We start from the raw sequence: 27,448 nt of genomic DNA on the forward strand, positions 1-27,448 counted from the left end.
TGCAAGGTGTCAGTGGTCGTCTTTTGGACAACTGTCAAGTCAGCAGTCTTCCCCATGACTGTGTAGCCTACAGAACTAGACTGAGAGACCATTTAAAGGCCTTTGCAGGTGTTTTGAGTTAATTAGCTGATAAGAGTGTGTGGCACCAGGTGTCTTCAATATTGAACCTTTTCACAATATTCTAATTTTCTGAGATAGTGACTTTGGGATTTTCCATAGTTGTCAGCTATACTCATCAAAATGAAAAGAAATAAACATGTGAAACCTCTCAGTCTGTGTGTAATGAATGAATATGATATATACAAGTTTCACTTTTTGAAAGGAATTAGTGAAATAAATCAACTTTTTGATGACATTCTAATTATATGACCAGCACCTGTACACGAGCTGCGGTCCTTTAGACCAGTGGTTCCCATCAGTCAGGCGTGTTTGATTAGATGTCTCCCTGATCAAACACACCCGATCCAACTCATCAGCTCGTTGGTAAAGACTCCAAGACCTCAGACGGGCGCATCAGACAAGAGTGACATTCAAGACGTGCAGTGCTGGTTTGGGAACCGCTGCTTTGGAACAACGGCGACCGTTTCATAAGGGTGCGAGACGGTGCCACCCTGCCAGCCACCCCACCGCAGGTACATAGAGACTCCTTGTGAAGCTCCAGCGACATTCCCTCTGCTATTAACCACAACGATTTGCAGTCCCCCAAAAGGGGAAGCACACCGTTCCTGGAGACACTGCAATACCAGGTCGATGCGTGGAGTGGACGGAGCAAGCCCCGGTTCCGGCTCCATGAGCCAAAAATCCATTTAATATGTAGTCCCCAGATAGGAGACGTATCAGATATTAAACTGATAAGAACAGATACTACACTTGATCTTAGCCAAAAGGCCGAGAAGCGATGCCGTTGCCAAGCAGTGGGGGCAGAGCCGGCAAAGGCGACGCCCATCTGGGCCGCGGTGGGTTTCGTACTTTGCCTCTAGGACCACTGCTGTCGATCAGATCGTTTGTTAAATAGTGGAGATGATTTGAAACAACCTGCTTTCGCGAACTGGTCCTAGGTTTTTCCATCGACCTCCACAAAAGCACCGCAGTACAATTCTCTGGACTCCCTAGGTCGTTCTTGATCAGGAGGGGGGGGGGGGAAGCTCAACTTTAACATTTGGATAGTGTGACGAGTCCCTCGTTCTTCCTGCTACGGCCGGCCAGTGGGTGTGGCTGGGAGACTCATCAAGTGAACCATGTACACCCGTGCTTCCCTCTATAAAGCTTGGGCTTTGTTTGGCGTGGTGTGTTGCTTGCTCCTGGGTGCTTTGGTTTTGATTTTGGTCTTTGTTTATTTTGAGTTCCTTATTCATTTAAATGTGGTTCTGTCTGATGTTTGGTTATTGATGTGTCTGACAGAAATTGTGTTTGGTTTTGTTGATTTCTTGTTTCATATATTTTCTTATTTATGCTGATAAATCTCTTTTCGTTGCAACCTACCAAGCTGCCTATGTCCTCCGTTTCATTTGTCACGGCTTTGAGCCGGTCGTGACAATAGCGACCACGGGGTCATTTAGAAAACGGCCATGGTCGAGTGCCCCCAAAAGCCTGTCGTCCCTGAAGGAAAACTCAGAACTTTGCGAAACCAGGCGAGCGCACGCAACACCCGATTCCATAAAAGGGGCGTGCAAACACACACGGAGCCACAGACAACGCTACGACTGTTAGAAACCACAGGTTCTCTCGGCACCACCTAATCTTCTTTCAACCAGTATGTCCAGGGGAGAGCGCGAACGCAGTCCCCCACTACCATAAATTATGCAGTCGAGATTCCCACATTTGGGGAATTTGCAGGGGTCAGCACAACCGGAGTGCAATGGCCGAGCCTCGCCCTGGGTGAACCACCTTCCTGATCATGGTGTCTCCCCTGCCAGGTAAGTATGAGTCCCCAGGCCTCCAGTCAGAGGCTACCCTATCCCTCTTTGCCGTCCTCATCAACGGTGACCCCCTCCCCCACCCCAAGCAAAGGAAGGGCGTGTCCCTTCCATTACTTGACTGCGATTTCCGTGACCATGCCTTCAAGCCGGCAAACTGCCAAGCACCTACAGGTGCTGGTCGTATGATTAGAATGTCATCAAAAAGTTGATTTCTTTCACTAATTCCTTTCAAAAAGTCAAACTTGTATATTATGTACATTGCACACAGACTGATATATTTCAAATGTTTATTTCTTTTAATTTTGATGATTATAACTGACAACTAAGGAAAATCCCAAATCCGGTATCTCAGCAAATTTAGAATATTACTTAAGACCAATACAAAGAAAGGATTTTTAGAAATCTTGGCCAACTGAAAACTATAAACATGAAAAGTATGAGCGTGTGCAGCACTCAATACTTAGTTGGGGCTCCTTTTGCCTGAATTACTGCAGCAATGCGGCGTGGCATGGAGTCGATCGGTCTGTGGCACTGCTCAGGTGTTATGAGAGCCCAGGTTGCTCTGATAGTGGCCTTCAGCTCTTCTTAATTGTTGGGTCTGGCATATGGCATCTTCCTCTTCACAATACCCCGTAGATTTTCTATGGGGTTAAGGTCAGGCGAGTTTGCTGGCCAATTAAGAACAGGGATACCATGGTCCTTAAACCGGGTACTGGTAGCTTTGGCACTGTGTGCAGGTGCCAAGTCCTGTTGGGAAATGAAATCTGCATCTCCATAAAGTTGGTCAGCAGCAGGAAGCATGAAGTGCTCTAAAACTTCCTGGTATACGGCTGCGTTGACCTTGGACCTCAGAAAACACAGTGGGCCAACACCAGCAGATGACATGGCACCCCAAACCATCACTGACTGTGGAAACTTTAGGCTGGCCCTCAAGCGACGTGGATTGTGTGCCTCTCCTCTCTTCCTCCAGACTCTGGGACCCCGATTTCCAAAGGAAATGCCAAATTGACTTTCATCAGAGAACGTAACTTTGGACCACTCAGCAGCAGTCCAGTCCTTTTTGCCGAGGCGCCTCTGACGCTGTCTGTTGTTCAAGAGTGGCTTGACACAAGGAACGAGACAGCTGAAAACCATGTCTTGCATACGTCTGTGCGTAGGGGTTCTTGAAGCACTGACTCCAGCTGCAGTCCACTCTTTGTGAATCTCCCCCACATTTTTGAATGGGTTCTGTTTCACAGTCCTCTCCAGGGTGCGGTTATCCCTATTGCTAGTACACTTTTTTTCTACCACATCTTTTCCTTCCCTTCGCCTCTCTATTAATGTGCTTGGACACAGAGCTCTGCGAACAGCCAGCCTCTTTTGCAATGACCTTTTGTGTCTTGGCCTCCTTGTGCAAGGTGTCAGTGGTCGTCTTTTGGACAACTGTCAAGTCAGCAGTCTTCCCCATGACTGTGTAGCCTACAGAACTAGACTGAGAGACCATTTAAAGGCCTTTGCAGGTGTTTTGAGTTAATTAGCTGATAAGAGTGTGTGGCACCAGGTGTCTTCAATATTGAACCTTTTCACAATATTCTAATTTTCTGAGATAGTGACTTTGGGATTTTCCATAGTTGTCAGCTATACTCATCAAAATGAAAAGAAATAAACATGTGAAACCTCTCAGTCTGTGTGTAATGAATGAATATGATATATACAAGTTTCACTTTTTGAAAGGAATTAGTGAAATAAATCAACTTTTTGATGACATTCTAATTATATGACCAGCACCTGTACACGAGCTGCGGTCCTTTAGACCAGTGGTTCCCATCAGTCAGGCGTGTTTGATTAGATGTCTCCCTGATCAAACACACCCGATCCAACTCATCAGCTCGTTGGTAAAGACTCCAAGACCTCAGACGGGCGCATCAGACAAGAGTGACATTCAAGACGTGCAGTGCTGGTTTGGGAACCGCTGCTTTGGAACAACGGCGACCGTTTCATAAGGGTGCGAGACGGTGCCACCCTGCCAGCCACCCCACCGCAGGTACATAGAGACTCCTTGTGAAGCTCCAGCGACATTCCCTCTGCTATTAACCACAACGATTTGCAGTCCCCCAAAAGGGGAAGCACACCGTTCCTGGAGACACTGCAATACCAGGTCGATGCGTGGAGTGGACGGAGCAAGCCCCGGTTCCGGCTCCATGAGCCAAAAATCCATTTAATATGTAGTCCCCAGATAGGGGACGTATCAGATATTAAACTGATAAGAACAGATTTTTTTTTTTTTTTTTTTTTTTTTTTTATTTACACCAAATCTATACTTTACAACCAATTCATTGTTCAAAGATACACAATAAATTCTCTTTTAACAAATCGTCATACAATTCTCTGAACAATCAAAACCAAAACACAAATATACATCAATTTTCAAAAACCAAACAAAAACCAAAGCACAAAAAACACTGTCACTCCCTCTATCCCACCCCAACCTTCTGAAGCCCTCTCCATACCCTTCTGGTCTCCTCCTCCCCATAATACTCTTTGAAAACTTTGACCTCAGCAGACATTTTACCCAGTAAACGTAAAAACAATTTCTCTGCCCCCAAACGTGGTATCTGTTTCCTTAAACACACTGTTCTCCATTCCCAAAGAACATGCTTCCCCTCTGAAATCGTACTCCAAATTACTCTCCTCCGTTCTTTTAGAAAACTATCCAAACCCTCCCCATACAACACCAGATTCCTTGTAATGTTTGGCCCTCCCCATCCCTCCCACCATCGCTTCACTGATTTCCAAAGGGCAACAGCTCCAGGACATGCCCAAAAGACATGCTCAATTGTCTCGTCTTGACCACAACCAATCGGGCACTTTGGTGACCTGCCTGCACCATGTCTATATAACCTCTCCCTTACTGGCAACCGACCTAGAACTGTTAACCAATTCAAATCTTTGCAAAATCCAGTAAGAAATGGTGCCTGCAACCTAATCCAACCCACTCCATAAGGAGAAACAACTTTCTCCACCCCCTCCACAAGTTCATCCCTCAATCTGATATACAACTGCTTGTGCTCCAAGATCAGGGACTGCTGTAAACACCAAGGCTTCAGGGCAATGATATCTGCCACTCTCTGATAGTACTGTGGCCTATTTGTAGACCATGGCCTTGTACCCCTCCAATTGCTCAACGATCTCAAAGGAAAGGCTAGCCAGAACTGAGCTAAAAATCTAGCCTTGTGCACTGTCTCCCGGACAGCCAGAAGCGCTGCACATGAACAAAACAAAGCTTCCATTTTTAAAGGAATACATGGAACCCCCCTACCCCCTTCTTTCACTGGTCTATACATCTGCAACCTGGCTACCATTTCGGTACCATTTTTCCATAAAAAAGAAAAAATTAACTTTTCTAACTTTCTTCCATACCAAAAAGGAACTGGAAACACATAAGCTAAATAATTCAGACTAGGGAGTAAGTCTGCCTTCACCACCTCTAACCGTCCCCACAAAGATAACCCCCTTGAACTCCACTTCGCTATCTTTGCCTGCACTACTTTCATCCTTGCTTCCCAGCTTTCCTTAGCGCTATTACGTCTAGTAAACCTAACCCCTAAGATTTTCAACCCCTCTGTACAAATTTTAAAACCTCCTCTTACCTCTGTTCTACCAGCCCACTGACCAAAAAACATAACAGAGGACTTATCCACATTTACTCGCGCACCAGATATTTTACAAAACCTTTCCACTATTTTGCACACCACCTCAAAATCATAGTCCGACGTCAGAAACAGGGTCATGTCATCTGCATAAGCAGCGACTTTAGCACATACGCCCCCACCTCCTGGCAAATGTACGCCTGTAAAAGAAGGCGCAGCCCTCAAAGTTGCCAAAAGAGGTTCCAAAGACAAAACATAAAGAAGGGGGACAGAGGACACCCCTGACGCACACCCCCTAACTGTTCCACCTTTTCTGAGAAATACCCATTTATCCCCACTCTGCTGAAGGCCTTCCTGTAAAGCAGCTTTACCCAAGCCCTAAACACAGGCCCAAACCCCATACGCATTAAAGTAGCCTCCAAGAAGACATGACTAACCCTGTCAAAGGCCTTCTCTTGGTCAAGACTCAAAACTGCTAGAGGAAGCTGACGCTGCTCTGTCCAACTTATTATGTCTCTGACTAGAGCCAAATTCAAAGAAATTGACCTGCCAGGCACACCACAGGTTTGATCTGGCTGGACTACCACCCCTATAACCCTCTTAAGTCTCTCTGTCAGAACTTTTGCCAATATTTTATAATCCGTGGTTAGCAGAGTGATTGGCCTCCAATTCCCCAACTCCTCCTTCTTACCTTTCTTATACAGAAGAGACACCAGCCCTGTTCTCATTGTCTCCACCATCTCACCTTTCATGAAGCATTCCTGATAGAGAGCTACCAGCTCACTTCCTATCCATGGCAGAACAAGCTCATAAAAACCTGCTGGAAGGCCATCACATCCTGGAGCTGTGCCTTTCTTAAGTGAGGAAATTGCAGTACTTACTTCCTGCAAAGTCAAAGGCCCTTCCAGTGCTGCCCTATCCTCATCCCCTAAACTCCCCTCCAAAGCATCCAAAACACTCCCAAATGCTGTACTAGAAGGGCCCCTGTCACTAAATAACTCCCTATAAAAACTCCCAGCTACCTCCAGCATTCCCTTTACAGACGTTTCCACTCTCCCTTCCCTCCCAAAACCCTCAATATAACTCCGCCTTTGTCTTCCCCGCACTGTAGCAAAGAAGAAACTAGTAGGTTTTTCATCAAGGAGCCGCTTCCTAACACTTGACCCTTGCAAAAAGGACTTTGCTTCCTCCCAAAAGTGATCTTTCATTACCCCCTGCAGATGACTAGCCCTAGCCCATCCCTCAGTTGTTCCCAAAGCACCCTCTGTCCACAGAGACTGTAGTTCTTCTGACCACTTACATATTTTTTCCCTCCTGCTTCTTGCCTTCTCTCTGCCCCAGTTACGACAAAAGACTGCAACCCTCACCTTGAACCCCTCCCACCACTCACCGTGGGACCGAAACAAACCTTGCAAATTTTTCCACCCAGCTACCAAATTGAAAAGAACAGTACAAAAAGTCCTATCACTTAGAAAGGAAGTATTGAACCTCCACACCCCCCTCCCTCGCTTCTCCCCTTCCACCTCCACCCACACCCCCACCAAACAATGATCTGAACACCACATTGGTACTTGGGTATAGTTAAACACCTTTACATGGACTGGCAGAAAAAGATAGTCCAGTCGTGCCATCTCCTGCCTGCTGTTCCGCCAAGTGAATGTGGGCACCCGCCCTCCTGCCCCTCGAAAAGAGTCACAGAGTGAGAAACCTGCTGACAACTGGGCCAGCTCTCTGCCAGAAGCGTTGTCCAGTGACACATTAAAGTCCCCTCCCAGCACTAGCAGTTTGTTGGTATGCAAAATAGCATTCAAACAATTCAAAAACCCCTCCCGATCACCCAATTTACTTGGGGCATAAACATTAACAAAACGAAAAGATATCCCTCTCCACCTCACATCTACTACCACCACCCTTCCTGGAATGATTACAATAGCAGATTCAATAACAAAATCCCACGAATAAAATAAAATGCCCACCCCATCTGCTTTAACATTCCCCACTCCCCAAAAAGATGGACCCAAGGTCCACTCTTTAGAAAACCCCTCTACATCCTTATCATTCTCCAAGTGGCACTCTTGTAAAAACAAAACATCATACTGCAAATCTTTAACAGAAAAAAACACAGCTGTACGCCGTTGTGCCATTTTAATTCCCCTTACATTGAAAGTTGCCACTCTTATCAAACCCATAAAATAACCCTTAAACCCCCAGAACACTTTCCCTCCCACTTAGCCCTCATGTACTTCTTCCCCATCCCCATTTTTTTGTCCCCTTCTTGCGCCGCCTCCTTTTGCCTTTCTCGAAACAACCTCAGTCCATTCTCCAGATTCAGTTATCATTTCTTCCTCTTCTCCTTCCACCTCTGTTCTGTCCCCCCACTCAGTGCTTTCTTCCCCTTCATCTTTCCCCTTTTCTTCAAAACCCTCCCCCCTAATGTCCTCTCCCACAGGGTCCTGACTTGTAACATCATCCAGTTTGCTGTACTTACATCCTTTCTCCGTTACCCGGTCCTTAGGGTCCTCCCAGGCCCTGCGACGGCTTGTTCCGAGCACGGACTCTGACGAAATATCCATCTCTGATCCACTATGGACTCTCTCTCGTCGATGGGCTGATCCAGGTGCAGGTTCTAGGATTTCTTGCACTTTTTCCACCCCCAAGGCTCCAGACAAGACATCCGTAAAATCCAGCTCTGACCAAACTTGAGATGAATTCACCTGCTGTTCAGTTCCCACTTCTGTGGCCCCTTTTTCGTCTAAGGACAAAGTAATCAGGTCCCCATCATTAGAGTCTAATTGCTCGTTCACAACAGCCTCCTTCTCTCCTGATACCCCCGTCTCCTGTGACCCTTCACTTGTCAATCCTCCAGGTTGATCATCCATTACTTCAGGCAAACTGATAAGTATGGCCTCGAGGTCTGCCTGTAGATCCTCACCTTCCTTCAAAAGACCTGCATATGACCTACTCCTAGAAGGACATGTTCGATAAAGATGATCAGGCTTACCACAAAGACTGCAATGCTTCGGGGCAGGGCAGACTGAAGCAACATGATCTGCAGCACCGCAAAAACGACAACGTTGTCCCTCACAATCAGCCTTAATGTGTCCTTCCCCACCACATCTCCTACAGTACATAGGCTGTCCGGGGTAATAAAGAAAACCTCTGTTGGGCCCAATGGAAAAGGTCCCAGGCGGGTGGATTAGGGCTCCAGAGGCAGCAGGATCGAAGCGCAGCTTAACAAGGTACCGCCTTTTGCCTGTCCAGATTCCAAAGCGGTCCCTCACTCGCTCTCCTCCTTTTACTGTCTCGCAGTGTCTTGAAAGAAAGGTCAAAACCTCTCTATCTTCCACAAACGGGTTGTATAGATGAACTGTGAGTGGAATATAATCCTGGGCAAACAAAGGTTGAAGCTGCAAGCCTTCCAAGAGTTTATGTTTTTTCTTTCCCCAAGACTCAAAAAAGCTCACACAGTCCGTCAAATTGAAAAATGTCAAGTCCATAAATCCTACAGTTGAAAAATCCTGAAGACAAAACACTGAAGAAGCAGCAATGTTGAAAACTCCTTTCAAGACATCCATCACCAAGAACTCCCTCCTGAACCTTTGCTTGACAGACCGATCAGCATCTTGTAACACTCGGATTCTTACTGAATTCTTTAACCGCACCACCATGGCCGGCAAGGGTACATCCTCTCTCGGCGTAGCCATCGACACTACACTTGATCTTAGCCAAAAGGCCGAGAAGCGATGCCGTTGCCAAGCAGTGGGGGCAGAGCCGGCAAAGGCGACGCCCATCTGGGCCGCGGTGGGTTTCGTACTTTGCCTCTAGGACCACTGCTGTCGATCAGATCGTTTGTTAAATAGTGGAGATGATTTGAAACAACCTGCTTTCGCGAACTGGTCCTAGGTTTTTCCATCGACCTCCACAAAAGCACCGCAGTACAATTCTCTGGACTCCCTAGGTCGTTCTTGATCAGGAGGGGGGGGGGGGAAAGCTCAACTTTAACATTTGGATAGTGTGACGAGTCCCTCGTTCTTCCTGCTACGGCCGGCCAGTGGGTGTGGCTGGGAGACTCATCAAGTGAACCATGTACACCCGTGCTTCCCTCTATAAAGCTTGGGCTTTGTTTGGCGTGGTGTGTTGCTTGCTCCTGGGTGCTTTGGTTTTGATTTTGGTCTTTGTTTATTTTGAGTTCCTTATTCATTTAAATGTGGTTCTGTCTGATGTTTGGTTATTGATGTGTCTGACAGAAATTGTGTTTGGTTTTGTTGATTTCTTGTTTCATATATTTTCTTATTTATGCTGATAAATCTCTTTTCGTTGCAACCTACCAAGCTGCCTATGTCCTCCGTTTCATTTGTCACGGCTTTGAGCCGGTCGTGACACTAGCGACCACGGGGTCATTTAGAAAACGGCCATGGTCGAGTGCCCCCAAAAGCCTGTCGTCCCTGAAGGAAAACTCAGAACTTTGCGAAACCAGGCGAGCGCACGCAACACCCGATTCCATAAAAGGGGCGTGCAAACACACACGGAGCCACAGACAACGCTTCGACTGTTAGAAACCACAGGTTCTCTCGGCACCACCTAATCTTCTTTCAACCAGTATGTCCAGGGGAGAGCGCGAACGCAGTCCCCCACTACCATAAATTATGCAGTCGAGATTCCCACATTTGGGGAATTCGCAGGGGTCAGCACAACCGGAGTGCAATGGCCGAGCCTCGCCCTGGGTGAACCACCTTCCTGATCATGGTGTCTCCCCTGCCAGGTAAGTATGAGTCCCCAGGCCTCCAGTCAGAGGCTACCCTATCCCTCTTTGCCGTCCTCATCAACGGTGACCCCCTCCCCCACCCCAAGCAAAGGAAGGGCGTGTCCCTTCCATTACTTGACTGCGATTTCCGTGACCATGCCTTCAAGCCGGCAAACTGCCAAGCACCTACAGGTGCTGGTCGTATGATTAGAATGTCATCAAAAAGTTGATTTCTTTCACTAATTCCTTTCAAAAAGTCAAACTTGTATATTATGTACATTGCACACAGACTGATATATTTCAAATGTTTATTTCTTTTAATTTTGATGATTATAACTGACAACTAAGGAAAATCCCAAATCCGGTATCTCAGCAAATTTAGAATATTACTTAAGACCAATACAAAGAAAGGATTTTTAGAAATCTTGGCCAACTGAAAACTATAAACATGAAAAGTATGAGCGTGTGCAGCACTCAATACTTAGTTGGGGCTCCTTTTGCCTGAATTACTGCAGCAATGCGGCGTGGCATGGAGTCGATCGGTCTGTGGCACTGCTCAGGTGTTATGAGAGCCCAGGTTGCTCTGATAGTGGCCTTCAGCTCTTCTTAATTGTTGGGTCTGGCATATGGCATCTTCCTCTTCACAATACCCCGTAGATTTTCTATGGGGTTAAGGTCAGGCGAGTTTGCTGGCCAATTAAGAACAGGGATACCATGGTCCTTAAACCGGGTACTGGTAGCTTTGGCACTGTGTGCAGGTGCCAAGTCCTGTTGGGAAATGAAATCTGCATCTCCATAAAGTTGGTCAGCAGCAGGAAGCATGAAGTGCTCTAAAACTTCCTGGTATACGGCTGCGTTGACCTTGGACCTCAGAAAACACAGTGGGCCAACACCAGCAGATGACATGGCACCCCAAACCATCACTGACTGTGGAAACTTTAGGCTGGCCCTCAAGCGACGTGGATTGTGTGCCTCTCCTCTCTTCCTCCAGACTCTGGGACCCCGATTTCCAAAGGAAATGCCAAATTGACTTTCATCAGAGAACGTAACTTTGGACCACTCAGCAGCAGTCCAGTCCTTTTTGTCGAGGCGCCTCTGACGCTGTCTGTTGTTCAAGAGTGGCTTGACACAAGGAACGAGACAGCTGAAAACCATGTCTTGCATACGTCTGTGCGTAGGGGTTCTTGAAGCACTGACTCCAGCTGCAGTCCACTCTTTGTGAATCTCCCCCACATTTTTGAATGGGTTCTGTTTCACAGTCCTCTCCAGGGTGCGGTTATCCCTATTGCTAGTACACTTTTTTTCTACCACATCTTTTCCTTCCCTTCGCCTCTCTATTAATGTGCTTGGACACAGAGCTCTGCGAACAGCCAGCCTCTTTTGCAATGACCTTTTGTGTCTTGGCCTCCTTGTGCAAGGTGTCAGTGGTCGTCTTTTGGACAACTGTCAAGTCAGCAGTCTTCCCCATGACTGTGTAGCCTACAGAACTAGACTGAGAGACCATTTAAAGGCCTTTGCAGGTGTTTTGAGTTAATTAGCTGATAAGAGTGTGTGGCACCAGGTGTCTTCAATATTGAACCTTTTCACAATATTCTAATTTTCTGAGATAGTGACTTTGGGATTTTCCATAGTTGTCAGCTATACTCATCAAAATGAAAAGAAATAAACATGTGAAACCTCTCAGTCTGTGTGTAATGAATGAATATGATATATACAAGTTTCACTTTTTGAAAGGAATTAGTGAAATAAATCAACTTTTTGATGACATTCTAATTATATGACCAGCACCTGTACACGAGCTGCGGTCCTTTAGACCAGTGGTTCCCATCAGTCAGGCGTGTTTGATTAGATGTCTCCCTGATCAAACACACCCGATCCAACTCATCAGCTCGTTGGTAAAGACTCCAAGACCTCAGACGGGCGCATCAGACAAGAGTGACATTCAAGACGTGCAGTGCTGGTTTGGGAACCGCTGCTTTGGAACAACGGCGACCGTTTCATAAGGGTGCGAGACGGTGCCACCCTGCCAGCCACCCCACCGCAGGTACATAGAGACTCCTTGTGAAGCTCCAGCGACATTCCCTCTGCTATTAACCACAACGATTTGCAGTCCCCCAAAAGGGGAAGCACACCGTTCCTGGAGACACTGCAATACCAGGTCGATGCGTGGAGTGGACGGAGCAAGCCCCGGTTCCGGCTCCATGAGCCAAAAATCCATTTAATATGTAGTCCCCAGATAGGAGACGTATCAGATATTAAACTGATAAGAACAGATACTACACTTGATCTTAGCCAAAAGGCCGAGAAGCGATGCCGTTGCCAAGCAGTGGGGGCAGAGCCGGCAAAGGCGACGCCCATCTGGGCCGCGGTGGGTTTCGTACTTTGCCTCTAGGACCACTGCTGTCGATCAGATCGTTTGTTAAATAGTGGAGATGATTTGAAACAACCTGCTTTCGCGAACTGGTCCTAGGTTTTTCCATCGACCTCCACAAAAGCACCGCAGTACAATTCTCTGGACTCCCTAGGTCGTTCTTGATCAGGAGGGGGGGGGGAAAAAAAAAAGCTCAACTTTAACATTTGGATAGTGTGACGAGTCCCTCGTTCTTCCTGCTACGGCCGGCCAGTGGGTGTGGCTGGGAGACTCATCAAGTGAACCATGTACACCCGTGCTTCCCTCTATAAAGCTTGGGCTTTGTTTGGCGTGGTGTGTTGCTTGCTCCTGGGTGCTTTGGTTTTGATTTTGGTCTTTGTTTATTTTGAGTTCCTTATTCATTTAAATGTGGTTCTGTCTGATGTTTGGTTATTGATGTGTCTGACAGAAATTGTGTTTGGTTTTGTTGATTTCTTGTTTCATATATTTTCTTATTTATGCTGATAAATCTCTTTTCGTTGCAACCTACCAAGCTGCCTATGTCCTCCGTTTCATTTGTCACGGCTTTGAGCCGGTCGTGACAATAGCGACCACGGGGTCATTTAGAAAACGGCCATGGTCGAGTGCCCCCAAAAGCCTGTCGTCCCTGAAGGAAAACTCAGAACTTTGCGAAACCAGGCGAGCGCACGCAACACCCGATTCCATAAAAGGGGCGTGCAAACACACACGGAGCCACAGACAACGCTACGACTGTTAGAAACCACAGGTTCTCTCGGCACCACCTAATCTTCTTTCAACCAGTATGTCCAGGGGAGAGCGCGAACGCAGTCCCCCACTACCATAAATTATGCAGTCGAGATTCCCACATTTGGGGAATTCGCAGGGGTCAGCACAACCGGAGTGCAATGGCCGAGCCTCGCCCTGGGTGAACCACCTTCCTGATCATGGTGTCTCCCCTGCCAGGTAAGTATGAGTCCCCAGGCCTCCAGTCAGAGGCTACCCTATCCCTCTTTGCCGTCCTCATCAACGGTGACCCCCCTCCCCCACCCCAAGCAAAGGAAGGGCGTGTCCCTTCCATTACTTGACTGCGATTTCCGTGACCATGCCTTCAAGCCGGCAAACTGCCAAGCACCTACAGGTGCTGGTCGTATGATTAGAATGTCATCAAAAAGTTGATTTCTTTCACTAATTCCTTTCAAAAAGTCAAACTTGTATATTATGTACATTGCACACAGACTGATATATTTCAAATGTTTATTTCTTTTAATTTTGATGATTATAACTGACAACTAAGGAAAATCCCAAATCCGGTATCTCAGCAAATTTAGAATATTACTTAAGACCAATACAAAGAAAGGATTTTTAGAAATCTTGGCCAACTGATTAGTTCAATTAACTCAATACTTAGTTGGGGCTCCTTTTGCCTGAATTACTGCAGCAATGCGGCGTGGCATGGAGTCGATCGGTCTGTGGCACTGCTCAGGTGTTATGAGAGCCCAGGTTGCTCTGATAGTGGCCTTCAGCTCTTCTTAATTGTTGGGTCTGGCATATGGCATCTTCCTCTTCACAATACCCCGTAGATTTTCTATGGGGTTAAGGTCAGGCGAGTTTGCTGGCCAATTAAGAACAGGGATACCATGGTCCTTAAACCGGGTACTGGTAGCTTTGGCACTGTGTGCAGGTGCCAAGTCCTGTTGGGAAATGAAATCTGCATCTCCATAAAGTTGGTCAGCAGCAGGAAGCATGAAGTGCTCTAAAACTTCCTGGTATACGGCTGCGTTGACCTTGGACCTCAGAAAACACAGTGGGCCAACACCAGCAGATGACATGGCACCCCAAACCATCACTGACTGTGGAAACTTTAGGCTGGCCCTCAAGCGACGTGGATTGTGTGCCTCTCCTCTCTTCCTCCAGACTCTGGGACCCCGATTTCCAAAGGAAATGCCAAATTGACTTTCATCAGAGAACGTAACTTTGGACCACTCAGCAGCAGTCCAGTCCTTTTGCCGAGGCGCCTCTGACGCTGTCTGTTGTTCAAGAGTGGCTTGACACAAGGAACGAGACAGCTGAAAACCATGTCTTGCATACGTCTGTGCGTAGGGGTTCTTGAAGCACTGACTCCAGCTGCAGTCCACTCTTTGTGAATCTCCCCCACATTTTTGAATGGGTTCTGTTTCACAGTCCTCTCCAGGGTGCGGTTATCCCTATTGCTAGTACACTTTTTTTCTACCACATCTTTTCCTTCCCTTCGCCTCTCTATTAATGTGCTTGGACACAGAGCTCTGCGAACAGCCAGCCTCTTTTGCAATGACCTTTTGTGTCTTGGCCTCCTTGTGCAAGGTGTCAGTGGTCGTCTTTTGGACAACTGTCAAGTCAGCAGTCTTCCCCATGACTGTGTAGCCTACAGAACTAGACTGAGAGACCATTTAAAGGCCTTTGCAGGTGTTTTGAGTTAATTAGCTGATAAGAGTGTGTGGCACCAGGTGTCTTCAATATTGAACCTTTTCACAATATTCTAATTTTCTGAGATAGTGACTTTGGGATTTTCCATAGTTGTCAGCTATACTCATCAAAATGAAAAGAAATAAACATGTGAAACCTCTCAGTCTGTGTGTAATGAATGAATATGATATATACAAGTTTCACTTTTGAAAGGAATTAGTGAAATAAATCAACTTTTTGATGACATTCTAATTATATGACCAGCACCTGTACACGAGCTGCGGTCCTTTAGACCAGTGGTTCCCATCAGTCAGGCGTGTTTGATTAGATGTCTCCCTGATCAAACACACCCGATCCAACTCATCAGCTCGTTGGTAAAGACTCCAAGACCTCAGACGGGCGCATCAGACAAGAGTGACATTCAAGACGTGCAGTGCTGGTTTGGGAACCGCTGCTTTGGAACAACGGCGACCGTTTCATAAGGGTGCGAGACGGTGCCACCCTGCCAGCCACCCCACCGCAGGTACATAGAGACTCCTTGTGAAGCTCCAGCGACATTCCCTCTGCTATTAACCACAACGATTTGCAGTCCCCCAAAGGGGAAGCACACCGTTCCTGGAGACACTGCAATACCAGGTCGATGCGTGGAGTGGACGGAGCAAGCCCCGGTTCCGGCTCCATGAGCCAAAAATCCATTTAATATGTAGTCCCCAGATAGGAGACGTATCAGATATTAAACTGATAAGAACAGATACTACACTTGATCTTAGCCAAAAGGCCGAGAAGCGATGCCGTTGCCAAGCAGTGGGGGCAGAGCCGGCAAAGGCGACGCCCATCTGGGCCGCGGTGGGTTTCGTACTTTGCCTCTAGGACCACTGCTGTCGATCAGATCGTTTGTTAAATAGTGGAGATGATTTGAAACAACCTGCTTTCGCGAACTGGTCCTAGGTTTTTCCATCGACCTCCACAAAAGCACCGCAGTACAATTCTCTGGACTCCCTAGGTCGTTCTTGATCAGGAGGGGGGAAAAAAAAAGCTCAACTTTAACATTTGGATAGTGTGACGAGTCCCTCGTTCTTCCTGCTACGGCCGGCCAGTGGGTGTGGCTGGGAGACTCATCAAGTGAACCATGTACACCCGTGCTTCCCTCTATAAAGCTTGGGCTTTGTTTGGCGTGGTGTGTTGCTTGCTCCTGGGTGCTTTGGTTTTGATTTTGGTCTTTGTTTATTTTGAGTTCCTTATTCATTTAAATGTGGTTCTGTCTGATGTTTGGTTATTGATGTGTCTGACAGAAATTGTGTTTGGTTTTGTTGATTTCTTGTTTCATATATTTTCTTATTTATGCTGATAAATCTCTTTTCGTTGCAACCTACCAAGCTGCCTATGTCCTCCGTTTCATTTGTCACGGCTTTGAGCCGGTCGTGACACTAGCGACCACGGGGTCATTTAGAAAACGGCCGTGGTCGAGTGCCCCCAAAAGCCTGTCGTCCCTGAAGGAAAACTCAGAACTTTGCGAAACCAGGCGAGCGCACGCAACACCCGATTCCATAAAAGGGGCGTGCAAACACACACGGAGCCACAGACAACGCTACGACTGTTAGAAACCACAGGTTCTCTCGGCACCACCTAATCTTCTTTCAACCAGTATGTCCAGGGGAGAGCGCGAACGCAGTCCCCCACTACCATAAATTATGCAGTCGAGATTCCCACATTTGGGGAATTCGCAGGGGTCAGCACAACCGGAGTGCAATGGCCGAGCCTCGCCCTGGGTGAACCACCTTCCTGATCATGGTGTCTCCCCTGCCAGGTAAGTATGAGTCCCCAGGCCTCCAGTCAGAGGCTACCCTATCCCTCTTTGCCGTCCTCATCAACGGTGACCCCCTCCCCCACCCCAAGCAAAGGAAGGGCGTGTCCCTTCCATTACTTGACTGCGATTTCCGTGACCATGCCTTCAAGCCGGCAAACTGCCAAGCACCTACAGGTGCTGGTCGTATGATTAGAATGTCATCAAAAAGTTGATTTCTTTCACTAATTCCTTTCAAAAAGTCAAACTTGTATATTATGTACATTGCACACAGACTGATATATTTCAAATGTTTATTTCTTTTAATTTTGATGATTATAACTGACAACTAAGGAAAATCCCAAATCCGGTATCTCAGCAAATTTAGAATATTACTTAAGACCAATACAAAGAAAGGATTTTTAGAAATCTTGGCCAACTGAAAACTATAAACATGAAAAGTATGAGCGTGTGCAGCACTCAATACTTAGTTGGGGCTCCTTTTGCCTGAATTACTGCAGCAATGCGGCGTGGCATGGAGTCGATCGGTCTGTGGCACTGCTCAGGTGTTATGAGAGCCCAGGTTGCTCTGATAGTGGCCTTCAGCTCTTCTTAATTGTTGGGTCTGGCATATGGCATCTTCCTCTTCACAATACCCCGTAGATTTTCTATGGGGTTAAGGTCAGGCGAGTTTGCTGGCCAATTAAGAACAGGGATACCATGGTCCTTAAACCGGGTACTGGTAGCTTTGGCACTGTGTGCAGGTGCCAAGTCCTGTTGGGAAATGAAATCTGCATCTCCATAAAGTTGGTCAGCAGCAGGAAGCATGAAGTGCTCTAAAACTTCCTGGTATACGGCTGCGTTGACCTTGGACCTCAGAAAACACAGTGGGCCAACACCAGCAGATGACATGGCACCCCAAACCATCACTGACTGTGGAAACTTTAGGCTGGCCCTCAAGCGACGTGGATTGTGTGCCTCTCCTCTCTTCCTCCAGACTCTGGGACCCCGATTTCCAAAGGAAATGCCAAATTGACTTTCATCAGAGAACGTAACTTTGGACCACTCAGCAGCAGTCCAGTCCTTTTTGTCGAGGCGCCTCTGACGCTGTCTGTTGTTCAAGAGTGGCTTGACACAAGGAACGAGACAGCTGAAAACCATGTCTTGCATACGTCTGTGCGTAGGGGTTCTTGAAGCACTGACTCCAGCTGCAGTCCACTCTTTGTGAATCTCCCCCACATTTTTGAATGGGTTCTGTTTCACAGTCCTCTCCAGGGTGCGGTTATCCCTATTGCTAGTACACTTTTTTTCTACCACATCTTTTCCTTCCCTTCGCCTCTCTATTAATGTGCTTGGACACAGAGCTCTGCGAACAGCCAGCCTCTTTTGCAATGACCTTTTGTGTCTTGGCCTCCTTGTGCAAGGTGTCAGTGGTCGTCTTTTGGACAACTGTCAAGTCAGCAGTCTTCCCCATGACTGTGTAGCCTACAGAACTAGACTGAGAGACCATTTAAAGGCCTTTGCAGGTGTTTTGAGTTAATTAGCTGATAAGAGTGTGTGGCACCAGGTGTCTTCAATATTGAACCTTTTCACAATATTCTAATTTTCTGAGATAGTGACTTTGGGATTTTCCATAGTTGTCAGCTATACTCATCAAAATGAAAAGAAATAAACATGTGAAACCTCTCAGTCTGTGTGTAATGAATGAATATGATATATACAAGTTTCACTTTTTGAAAGGAATTAGTGAAATAAATCAACTTTTTGATGACATTCTAATTATATGACCAGCACCTGTACACGAGCTGCGGTCCTTTAGACCAGTGGTTCCCATCAGTCAGGCGTGTTTGATTAGATGTCTCCCTGATCAAACACACCCGATCCAACTCATCAGCTCGTTGGTAAAGACTCCAAGACCTCAGACGGGCGCATCAGACAAGAGTGACATTCAAGACGTGCAGTGCTGGTTTGGGAACCGCTGCTTTGGAACAACGGCGACCGTTTCATAAGGGTGCGAGACGGTGCCACCCTGCCAGCCACCCCGCCAGCCATCCCGCCAGCCATCCCGCCAGCCACCCCACCGCAGGTACATAGAGACTCCTTGTGAAGCTCCAGCGACATTCCCTCTGCTATTAACCACAACGATTTGCAGTCCCCCAAAAGGGGAAGCACACCGTTCCTGGAGACACTGCAATACCAGGTCGATGCGTGGAGTGGACGGAGCAAGCCCCGGTTCCGGCTCCATGAGCCAAAAATCCATTTAATATGTAGTCCCCAGATAGGGGACGTATCAGATATTAAACTGATAAGAACAGATACTACACTTGATCTTAGCCAAAAGGCCGAGAAGCGATGCCGTTGCCAAGCAGTGGGGGCAGAGCCGGCAAAGGCGACGCCCATCTGGGCAGCGGTGGGTTTCGTACTTTGCCTCTAGGACCACTGCTGTCGATCAGATCGTTTGTTAAATAGTGGAGATGATTTGAAACAACCTGCTTTCGCGAACTGGTCCTAGGTTTTTCCATCGACCTCCACAAAAGCACCGCAGTACAATTCTCTGGACTCCCTAGGTCGTTCTTGATCAGGAGGGGGGGAAAAAAAAAAAGCTCAACTTTAACATTTGGATAGTGTGCCGAGTCCCTCGTTCTTCCTGCTACGGCCGGCCAGTGGGTGTGGCTGGGAGACTCATCAAGTGAACCATGTACACCCGTGCTTCCCTCTATAAAGCTTGGGCTTTGTTTGGCGTGGTGTGTTGCTTGCTCCTGGGTGCTTTGGTTTTGATTTTGGTCTTTGTTTATTTTGAGTTCCTTATTCATTTAAATGTGGTTCTGTCTGATGTTTGGTTATTGATGTGTCTGACAGAAATTGTGTTTGGTTTTGTTGATTTCTTGTTTCATATATTTTCTTATTTATGCTGATAAATCTCTTTTCGTTGCAACCTACCAAGCTGCCTATGTCCTCCGTTTCATTTGTCACGGCTTTGAGCCGGTCGTGACACTAGCGACCACGGGGTCATTTAGAAAACGGCCATGGTCGAGTGCCCCCAAAAGCCTGTCGTCCCTGAAGGAAAACTCAGAACTTTGCGAAACCAGGCGAGCGCACGCAACACCCGATTCCATAAAAGGGGCGTGCAAACACACACGGAGCCACAGACAACGCTTCGACTGTTAGAAACCACAGGTTCTCTCGGCACCACCTAATCTTCTTTCAACCAGTATGTCCAGGGAGAGCGCGAACGCAGTCCCCCACTACCATAAATTATGCAGTCGAGATTCCCACATTTGGGGAATTCGCAGGGGTCAGCACAACCGGAGTGCAATGGCCGAGCCTCGCCCTGGGTGAACCACCTTCCTGATCATGGTGTCTCCCCTGCCAGGTAAGTATGAGTCCCCAGGCCTCCAGTCAGAGGCTACCCTATCCCTCTTTGCCGTCCTCATCAACGGTGACCCCCTCCCCCACCCCAAGCAAAGGAAGGGCGTGTCCCTTCCATTACTTGACTGCGATTTCCGTGACCATGCCTTCAAGCCGGCAAACTGCCAAGCACCTACAGGTGCTGGTCGTATGATTAGAATGTCATCAAAAAGTTGATTTCTTTCACTAATTCCTTTCAAAAAGTCAAACTTGTATATTATGTACATTGCACACAGACTGATATATTTCAAATGTTTATTTCTTTTAATTTTGATGATTATAACTGACAACTAAGGAAAATCCCAAATCCGGTATCTCAGCAAATTTAGAATATTACTTAAGACCAATACAAAGAAAGGATTTTTAGAAATCTTGGCCAACTGAAAACTATAAACATGAAAAGTATGAGCGTGTGCAGCACTCAATACTTAGTTGGGGCTCCTTTTGCCTGAATTACTGCAGCAATGCGGCGTGGCATGGAGTCGATCGGTCTGTGGCACTGCTCAGGTGTTATGAGAGCCCAGGTTGCTCTGATAGTGGCCTTCAGCTCTTCTTAATTGTTGGGTCTGGCATATGGCATCTTCCTCTTCACAATACCCCGTAGATTTTCTATGAGGGTTAAGGTCAGGCGAGTTTGCTGGCCAATTAAGAACAGGGATACCATGGTCCTTAAACCGGGTACTGGTAGCTTTGGCACTGTGTGCAGGTGCCAAGTCCTGTTGGGAAATGAAATCTGCATCTCCATAAAGTTGGTCAGCAGCAGGAAGCATGAAGTGCTCTAAAACTTCCTGGTATACGGCTGCGTTGACCTTGGACCTCAGAAAACACAGTGGGCCAACACCAGCAGATGACATGGCACCCCAAACCATCACTGACTGTGGAAACTTTAGGCTGGCCCTCAAGCGACGTGGATTGTGTGCCTCTCCTCTCTTCCTCCAGACTCTGGGACCCCGATTTCCAAAGGAAATGCCAAATTGACTTTCATCAGAGAACGTAACTTTGGACCACTCAGCAGCAGTCCAGTCCTTTTTGTCGAGGCGCCTCTGACGCTGTCTGTTGTTCAAGAGTGGCTTGACACAAGGAACGAGACAGCTGAAAACCATGTCTTGCATACGTCTGTGCGTAGGGGTTCTTGAAGCACTGACTCCAGCTGCAGTCCACTCTTTGTGAATCTCCCCCACATTTTTGAATGGGTTCTGTTTCACAGTCCTCTCCAGGGTGCGGTTATCCCTATTGCTAGTACACTTTTTTCTACCACATCTTTTCCTTCCCTTCGCCTCTCTATTAATGTGCTTGGACACAGAGCTCTGCGAACAGCCAGCCTCTTTTGCAATGACCTTTTGTGTCTTGGCCTCCTTGTGCAAGGTGTCAGTGGTCGTCTTTTGGACAACTGTCAAGTCAGCAGTCTTCCCCATGACTGTGTAGCCTACAGAACTAGACTGAGAGACCATTTAAAGGCCTTTGCAGGTGTTTTGAGTTAATTAGCTGATAAGAGTGTGTGGCACCAGGTGTCTTCAATATTGAACCTTTTCACAATATTCTAATTTTCTGAGATAGTGACTTTGGGATTTTCCATAGTTGTCAGCTATACTCATCAAAATGAAAAGAAATAAACATGTGAAACCTCTCAGTCTGTGTGTAATGAATGAATATGATATATACAAGTTTAACTATTTGAAAGGAATTAGTGAAATAAATCAACTTTTTGATGACATTCTAATTATATGACCAGCACCTGTACACGAGCTGCGGTCCTTTAGACCAGTGGTTCCCATCAGTCAGGCGTGTTTGATTAGATGTCTCCCTGATCAAACACACCCGATCCAACTCATCAGCTCGTTGGTAAAGACTCCAAGACCTCAGACGGGCGCATCAGACAAGAGTGACATTCAAGACGTGCAGTGCTGGTTTGGGAACCGCTGCTTTGGAACAACGGCGACCGTTTCATAAGGGTGCGAGACGGTGCCACCCTGCCAGCCACCCCACCGCAGGTACATAGAGACTCCTTGTGAAGCTCCAGCGACATTCCCTCTGCTATTAACCACAACGATTTGCAGTCCCCCAAAAGGGGAAGCACACTGCCGTTCACCCTGGAGACTACTGCAATACCAGGTCGATGCGGCTGGAGTGGACGGAGCAAGCCCCGGTTCCGGCTCCATGGGCCCAAAAATCCATTTAATATGTAGTCCCCAGATAGGAGACGTATCAGATATGTAAACTGATAAGAACAGATACTACACTTGATCTTAGCCAAAAGGCCGAGAAGCGATGCCGTTGCCAAGCAGTGGGGGCAGAGCCGGCAAAGGCGACCGCCCATCTGGGCCGCGGTGGAGTTTCGTACTTTGCCTCTGGGACCACTGCTGTCGATCAGATCGTTTGTTAAGAGTAGTGGAGATGATTTGAAACAACCTGCTTTCGCGAACTGGTCCTAGGTTTTTCCATCGACCTCCACAAAAGCACACGCCCAAGTACAATTCTCTGGACTCCCTAGGTCGTTGCTTGATCAGGAGGGGGGGGGGGGGGAAGCTCAACTTTAACATTTGGATAGTGTGACGAGTCCCTCGTTCTTCCTGCTACGGACCGGCCAGTGGGTGTGGCTGGGAGACTCATCAAGTGAACCATGTACACCCTTGTGCTTCCCCTCTATAGAAAGCTTGGGCTTTGTTTGGCGTGCGGTGTGTTGCTTTGCTCCTGGAGTGCTTTTGGTTTTGATTTTGGTCTTTGTTTATTTTGAGTTCCTTATTCATTTAAATGTGGTTCTGTCTGATGTTTGGTTATTGATGTGTCTGACAGAAATTGTGTTTAGTTTTTGTTGATTTCTTGTTTCATATATTTCTCTTATTTATGCTGATAAATCTCTTTTCGTTGCAACCTACCAAGCTGCCTATGTCCTCCGTTTCATTTGTCACGGCTTTGAGCCGGTCGTGACAATAGCGACCACGGGGTCATTTAGAAAACGAGCCATGAGGTCGAGTGCCCCCAAAAGCCTGTCGTCCCTGAAGGGAAAACTCAGAACTTTGCGAAACCAGGCGAGCGCACGCAACACCCGATTCCCATAAAAGGGGCGTGCAAACACACCTACGGAGGCCACAGACAACGCTACGACTGTTAGAAACCACAGGTTCTCTGCGGTCATTTCACCTAATCTTCTTTCAACCAGTATGTCCAGGAGAGAAGCGCGAACGCAGTCCCCCACTACCATAAATTATGCAGTCGAGATTCCCACATTTGGGGGAATTCGCAGGGGTCAGCACAACCGGAGTGCAATGGCCAGAGCCTCGCTTCCTGGGTGAACCCACCTTCCTGATCATGGTGTCTCCCCTGCCAGGTAAGTATGAGTCCCCAGGCCTCCAGTCAGAGAGCTACCCTATCCCTCTTTGCCGTCCTCATCAACGGTGACCCCCCTCCCCCACCCCAAGCAAAGGAAGGGCGTGTCCCTTCCATTACTTGACTGCGATTTCCGTGACCATGCCTTCAAGCCGGCAAACTGCCAAGCACCTACAGGTGCTGGTCGTATGATTAGAATGTCATCAAAAAGTTGAAGTTTCTTTCACTAATTCCTTTCAAAAAGTCAAACTTGTATATTATGTACATTGCACACAGACTGATATATTTCAAATGTTTATTTCTTTTAATTTTGATGATTATAACTGACAACTAAGGAAAATCCCAAATCCGGTATCTCAGCAAATTTAGAATATTACTTAAGACCAATACAAAGAAAGGATTTTTAGAAATCTCCAGTCATGGAGTCGATCGGTCTGTGGCACTGCTCAGGAAGGTGTCCCTATGAGAGCCCAGGTTGCTCTGATAGTTGGCCTTCAGCTCTTCTTAATTGTTGGGTCTGGCATATGGCATCTTCCTCTTCACAATACCCCGTAGATTTTCTCTGGGGTTTAGGTCAGGCGAGTTTGCTGGCCAATTAAGAACAGAGGATACCATGGTCCCCTGTACAACCGGGTACTGGTAGCTTTGGCACTGTGTGCAGGTGCCAAGTCCACCATTGGGAAATGACCCCACGATCTGCATCTCCATAAAGTTGGTCAGCAGCAGGAAGCATGGGAAGTGCTCTAAACACTTTCCTCTGGTATACGGCTGCGTTGACCTTGGACCTCAGAAAACACAGTGGGCCAACACCAGCAGATGACATGGCACCCCAAACCATCACTGACTGTGGAAACTTTTAGGCTGGCCCTCAAGCGACGTGGATTGTGTGGCCCTCTCCTCTCTTCCTCCAGACTCTGGGACCCCGATTTCCAAAGGAAATGCCAAATTGACTTTCATCCAGAGAACGTAACTTTGGACCACTCAGCAGCAGTCCAGTCCTTTTTGCCGAGGCGCCTCTGACGCTTCATCTGTTGTTCAAGAGTGGCTTGACACAACTGAGAGCAGAGACAGCTGAAAACCATGTCTTGCATACGTCTGTGCGTAGGGGTTCTTGAAGCACTGACTCCAGCTGCAGTCCACTCTTTGTGAATCTCCCCCACATTTTTTGAATGGGTTCTAGTTTCTACAGTCCTCTCCAGGGGTGCTTGGTCGTATCCCTATTGCTAGTACACTTTTTTTTCTACCACATCTTTTCCTTCCCTTCGCCTCTCTATTAATGTGCTTGGACACAGAGCTCTGCGAACAGCCAGCCTCTTTTGCCAATGACCTTTTGTGTCTTGGCCTCCTTGTGCAAGGTGTCAGTGGTCTGTCTTTTGGACAACTGTCAAGTCAGCAGTCTTCCCCACCGCTGACTGTGTAGCCTACAGAACTAGACTGAGAGACCATTTAAAGGCCTTTGCAGGTGTTTTGAGTTAATTAGCTGATAAGAGTGTGTGGCACCAGAGTGTCTTCAATATTGAATACCTTTTCACAATATTCTAATTTTCCTGAGATATGACTGACTTTACTGGATTTTCCATGGTTGTCAGCTATACTCATCAAAATGAAAAAGAAATAAACATGTGAAACCTCTCAGTCTGTGTATTTGTAATGAATGAATATGATATATACAAGTTTCACTTTTTGAAAAGGGAATTAGTGAAATAAATCAACTTTTTGATGACATTCTAATTATATGACCAGCACCTGTACACGAGCTGCGGTCCTTTAGACCAGTGGTTCCCATCAGTCAGGCGTGTTTGATTAGATGTCTCCCTGATCAAACACACCCGATCAACTCATCAGCTCCGTTGGTAAAGACTCCAAGACCTCAGACGGGCGCATCAGACAAGAGTGACATTCAGGAGACGTGCAGTGCTGGTTTGGGAACCGCTGCTTTGGAACAACGGCGACCGTTTCATAAAGGGTGCGAAGACGGTGCCACCCTGCCAGCCATGCCCCACCGCAGGTACATAGAGAACTCCCTTGTGAAGCTCCAGCGACATTCCCTCTGCTATTAACCATAACGATTTGCAGTCCCCCAAAAGGGGAAGCACACCGTTCCTGGAGACACTGCAATACCAGGTCGATGCGTGGAGTGGACGGAGCAAGCCCCGGTTCCGGCTCCCATGAGCCAAAAATCCATTTAATATGTAGTCCCCAGATAGGGAGACGTATCAGATATTAAACTGATAAGAACAGATACTACACACTTGATCTTAGCCAAAGGCCGAGAAGCGATGCCGTTGCCAAGCAGTGGGGGCAGAGCCGGCAAAGGCGACGCCCATCTGGGCCGCGGTGGGTTTCGTACTTTGCCTCTAGGACCACTGCTGTCCCCGATCAGATCGTTTGTTAAATAGTGGAGTATGATTTGGAAACAACCTGCTTTCGCGAACTAGGGTCCTAGGTTGTTCCATCGACCTCCACAAAAGCACCGCAGTACTGAATTCTCTGGACTCCCTAGGTCGTTCTTGATCAGGAGGGGGGAAAAAAAAAAAGCTCAGCTTTAACATTTGGATAGTGTGACGAGTCCCTCGTTCTTCCTGCTCTGACCGGCCAGTGGGTGTGGCTGGAGACTCATCAAGTGAACCATGTACACCCGTGCGCTTTCCCTCTATAAAGCTTGGGCTTTGTTTGGCGTGGTGTGTTGCTTGCTCCTGGGTGCTTTGGTTTTGATTTTGGTCTTTGTTTATTTTGAGTTCCTTATTCATTTAAATGTGGTTCTGTCTGATGTTTGGTTATTGATGTGTCTGACAGAAATTGTGTTTGGTTTTGTTGATTTCTTGTTTCATATATTTTCTTATTTATGCTGATAAATCTCTTTTCGTTTAGCTTCTACCCAAGCTGCCTATGTCCCTCCGTTTCATTTGTCACGGCTTTGAGCCCGAAGTCCGTGACACTAGCGACCACGGGGTCATTTAGAAAACGGCCATTGGTCGAGTGCCCCCAAAAGCCTGTCGTCCCTGAAGGAAAACTCAGAACTTTGCGAAACCAGGCGAGCTGCACGCAAGCACCCGATTCCATAAAAGGGGCGTACAAACACACACGGAGCCACAGACAACGCATTCGACTGTTAGAAAGCCACAGGTTCTCTCGGCACCACCTAATCTTCCTTTCAACCAGTATGTCCAGGGGAGAGCGCGGGCTGCAGTCCCCCACTACCATAAATGTATGCAGTCAGAGATTCCCACATTTGGAGGAATTCGCAGGGGAATCCCAGCACAACCCCGGAGTGCAATGGCCGAGCCTCGCCCTGCAGGTGAACCACCTTCCTGATCATGGTGTCTCCCCCTGCCAGGTAAGTATGAGTCCCCAGGCCTCCAGTCAGAGGCTACCACCTATCCCTCTTTGCCGTCCTCATCGTAACGGTGACCCCCTCCCCCACCCCAAGCAAAGGAAGGGCGTGTCCCTTCCATTACTTGACTGCGATTTCCGTGACCATGCCTTCAAGCCGGCAAACTTTGCCAAGCACCTACAGGTGCTGGTCGTATGATTAGAATGTCATCAAAAAGTTGATTTCTTTCACTAATTCCTTTCAAAAAGTCAAACTTGTATATTATGTACATTGCACACAGACTGATATATTTCAAATGTTTATTTCTTTTTTAATTTTGATGATTATAACTGACAACTAAGGAAAATCCCAAATCCGGTATCTCAGCAAATTTAGAATATTACTTAAGACCAATACAAAGAAAGGATTTTTAGAAATCTTGGCCAACTGAAAACTATAAACATACTGAAAAGTATGAGCGTGTGCAGCACTCAATACTTAGTTGGGGCTAC

General features: G+C 47.2%; 13 non-coding genes and 1 pseudogene across 13 annotated transcripts; all 14 read right to left on the reverse strand.

The window, feature by feature from the left end:
* Positions 1-709: 709 nt before the first annotated feature.
* LOC137010183 (U2 spliceosomal RNA) lies at positions 710-900 on the reverse strand. The gene has a single exon (XR_010893256.1). It is a non-coding gene; the product is annotated as a U2 spliceosomal RNA (small nuclear RNA).
* Positions 901-1,760: 860 nt separating this feature from the next.
* On the reverse strand, positions 1,761-1,924 carry LOC137010052 (U1 spliceosomal RNA). The gene has a single exon (XR_010893131.1). It is a non-coding gene; the product is annotated as a U1 spliceosomal RNA (small nuclear RNA).
* A 2,095-nt stretch (positions 1,925-4,019) lies between these two features.
* On the reverse strand, positions 4,020-4,217 carry LOC137010276 (U2 spliceosomal RNA). Its single transcript, XR_010893323.1, has one exon. It is a non-coding gene; the product is annotated as a U2 spliceosomal RNA (small nuclear RNA).
* Positions 4,218-10,154: 5,937 nt separating this feature from the next.
* On the reverse strand, positions 10,155-10,318 carry LOC137009928 (U1 spliceosomal RNA). The gene has a single exon (XR_010893014.1). It is a non-coding gene; the product is annotated as a U1 spliceosomal RNA (small nuclear RNA).
* A 2,095-nt stretch (positions 10,319-12,413) lies between these two features.
* On the reverse strand, positions 12,414-12,604 carry LOC137010184 (U2 spliceosomal RNA). Its single transcript, XR_010893257.1, has one exon. It is a non-coding gene; the product is annotated as a U2 spliceosomal RNA (small nuclear RNA).
* Positions 12,605-13,470: 866 nt separating this feature from the next.
* On the reverse strand, positions 13,471-13,634 carry LOC137009929 (U1 spliceosomal RNA). The gene has a single exon (XR_010893015.1). It is a non-coding gene; the product is annotated as a U1 spliceosomal RNA (small nuclear RNA).
* Positions 13,635-15,704: 2,070 nt separating this feature from the next.
* LOC137010185 (U2 spliceosomal RNA) lies at positions 15,705-15,895 on the reverse strand. The gene has a single exon (XR_010893258.1). It is a non-coding gene; the product is annotated as a U2 spliceosomal RNA (small nuclear RNA).
* An 861-nt stretch (positions 15,896-16,756) lies between these two features.
* On the reverse strand, positions 16,757-16,920 carry LOC137009930 (U1 spliceosomal RNA). The gene has a single exon (XR_010893016.1). It is a non-coding gene; the product is annotated as a U1 spliceosomal RNA (small nuclear RNA).
* A 2,131-nt stretch (positions 16,921-19,051) lies between these two features.
* LOC137010116 (U2 spliceosomal RNA) lies at positions 19,052-19,242 on the reverse strand. The gene has a single exon (XR_010893192.1). It is a non-coding gene; the product is annotated as a U2 spliceosomal RNA (small nuclear RNA).
* Positions 19,243-20,105: 863 nt separating this feature from the next.
* Positions 20,106-20,269, reverse strand: LOC137010046 (U1 spliceosomal RNA). Its single transcript, XR_010893125.1, has one exon. It is a non-coding gene; the product is annotated as a U1 spliceosomal RNA (small nuclear RNA).
* A 2,102-nt stretch (positions 20,270-22,371) lies between these two features.
* Positions 22,372-22,566, reverse strand: LOC137010212 (U2 spliceosomal RNA). Its single transcript, XR_010893285.1, has one exon. It is a non-coding gene; the product is annotated as a U2 spliceosomal RNA (small nuclear RNA).
* An 897-nt stretch (positions 22,567-23,463) lies between these two features.
* Positions 23,464-23,632, reverse strand: LOC137010076 (U1 spliceosomal RNA). Its single transcript, XR_010893155.1, has one exon. It is a non-coding gene; the product is annotated as a U1 spliceosomal RNA (small nuclear RNA).
* Positions 23,633-25,710: 2,078 nt separating this feature from the next.
* LOC137010211 (U2 spliceosomal RNA) lies at positions 25,711-25,904 on the reverse strand. Its single transcript, XR_010893284.1, has one exon. It is a non-coding gene; the product is annotated as a U2 spliceosomal RNA (small nuclear RNA).
* An 887-nt stretch (positions 25,905-26,791) lies between these two features.
* On the reverse strand, positions 26,792-26,968 carry LOC137010077 (U1 spliceosomal RNA; annotated as a pseudogene).
* Between the last annotated feature and the right edge of the window lie 480 nt (positions 26,969-27,448).

This window comes from Chanodichthys erythropterus, chromosome 20 (assembly GCF_024489055.1).
Source record: "Chanodichthys erythropterus isolate Z2021 chromosome 20, ASM2448905v1, whole genome shotgun sequence".
Lineage (NCBI taxonomy): Eukaryota > Metazoa > Chordata > Actinopteri > Cypriniformes > Xenocyprididae > Chanodichthys > Chanodichthys erythropterus.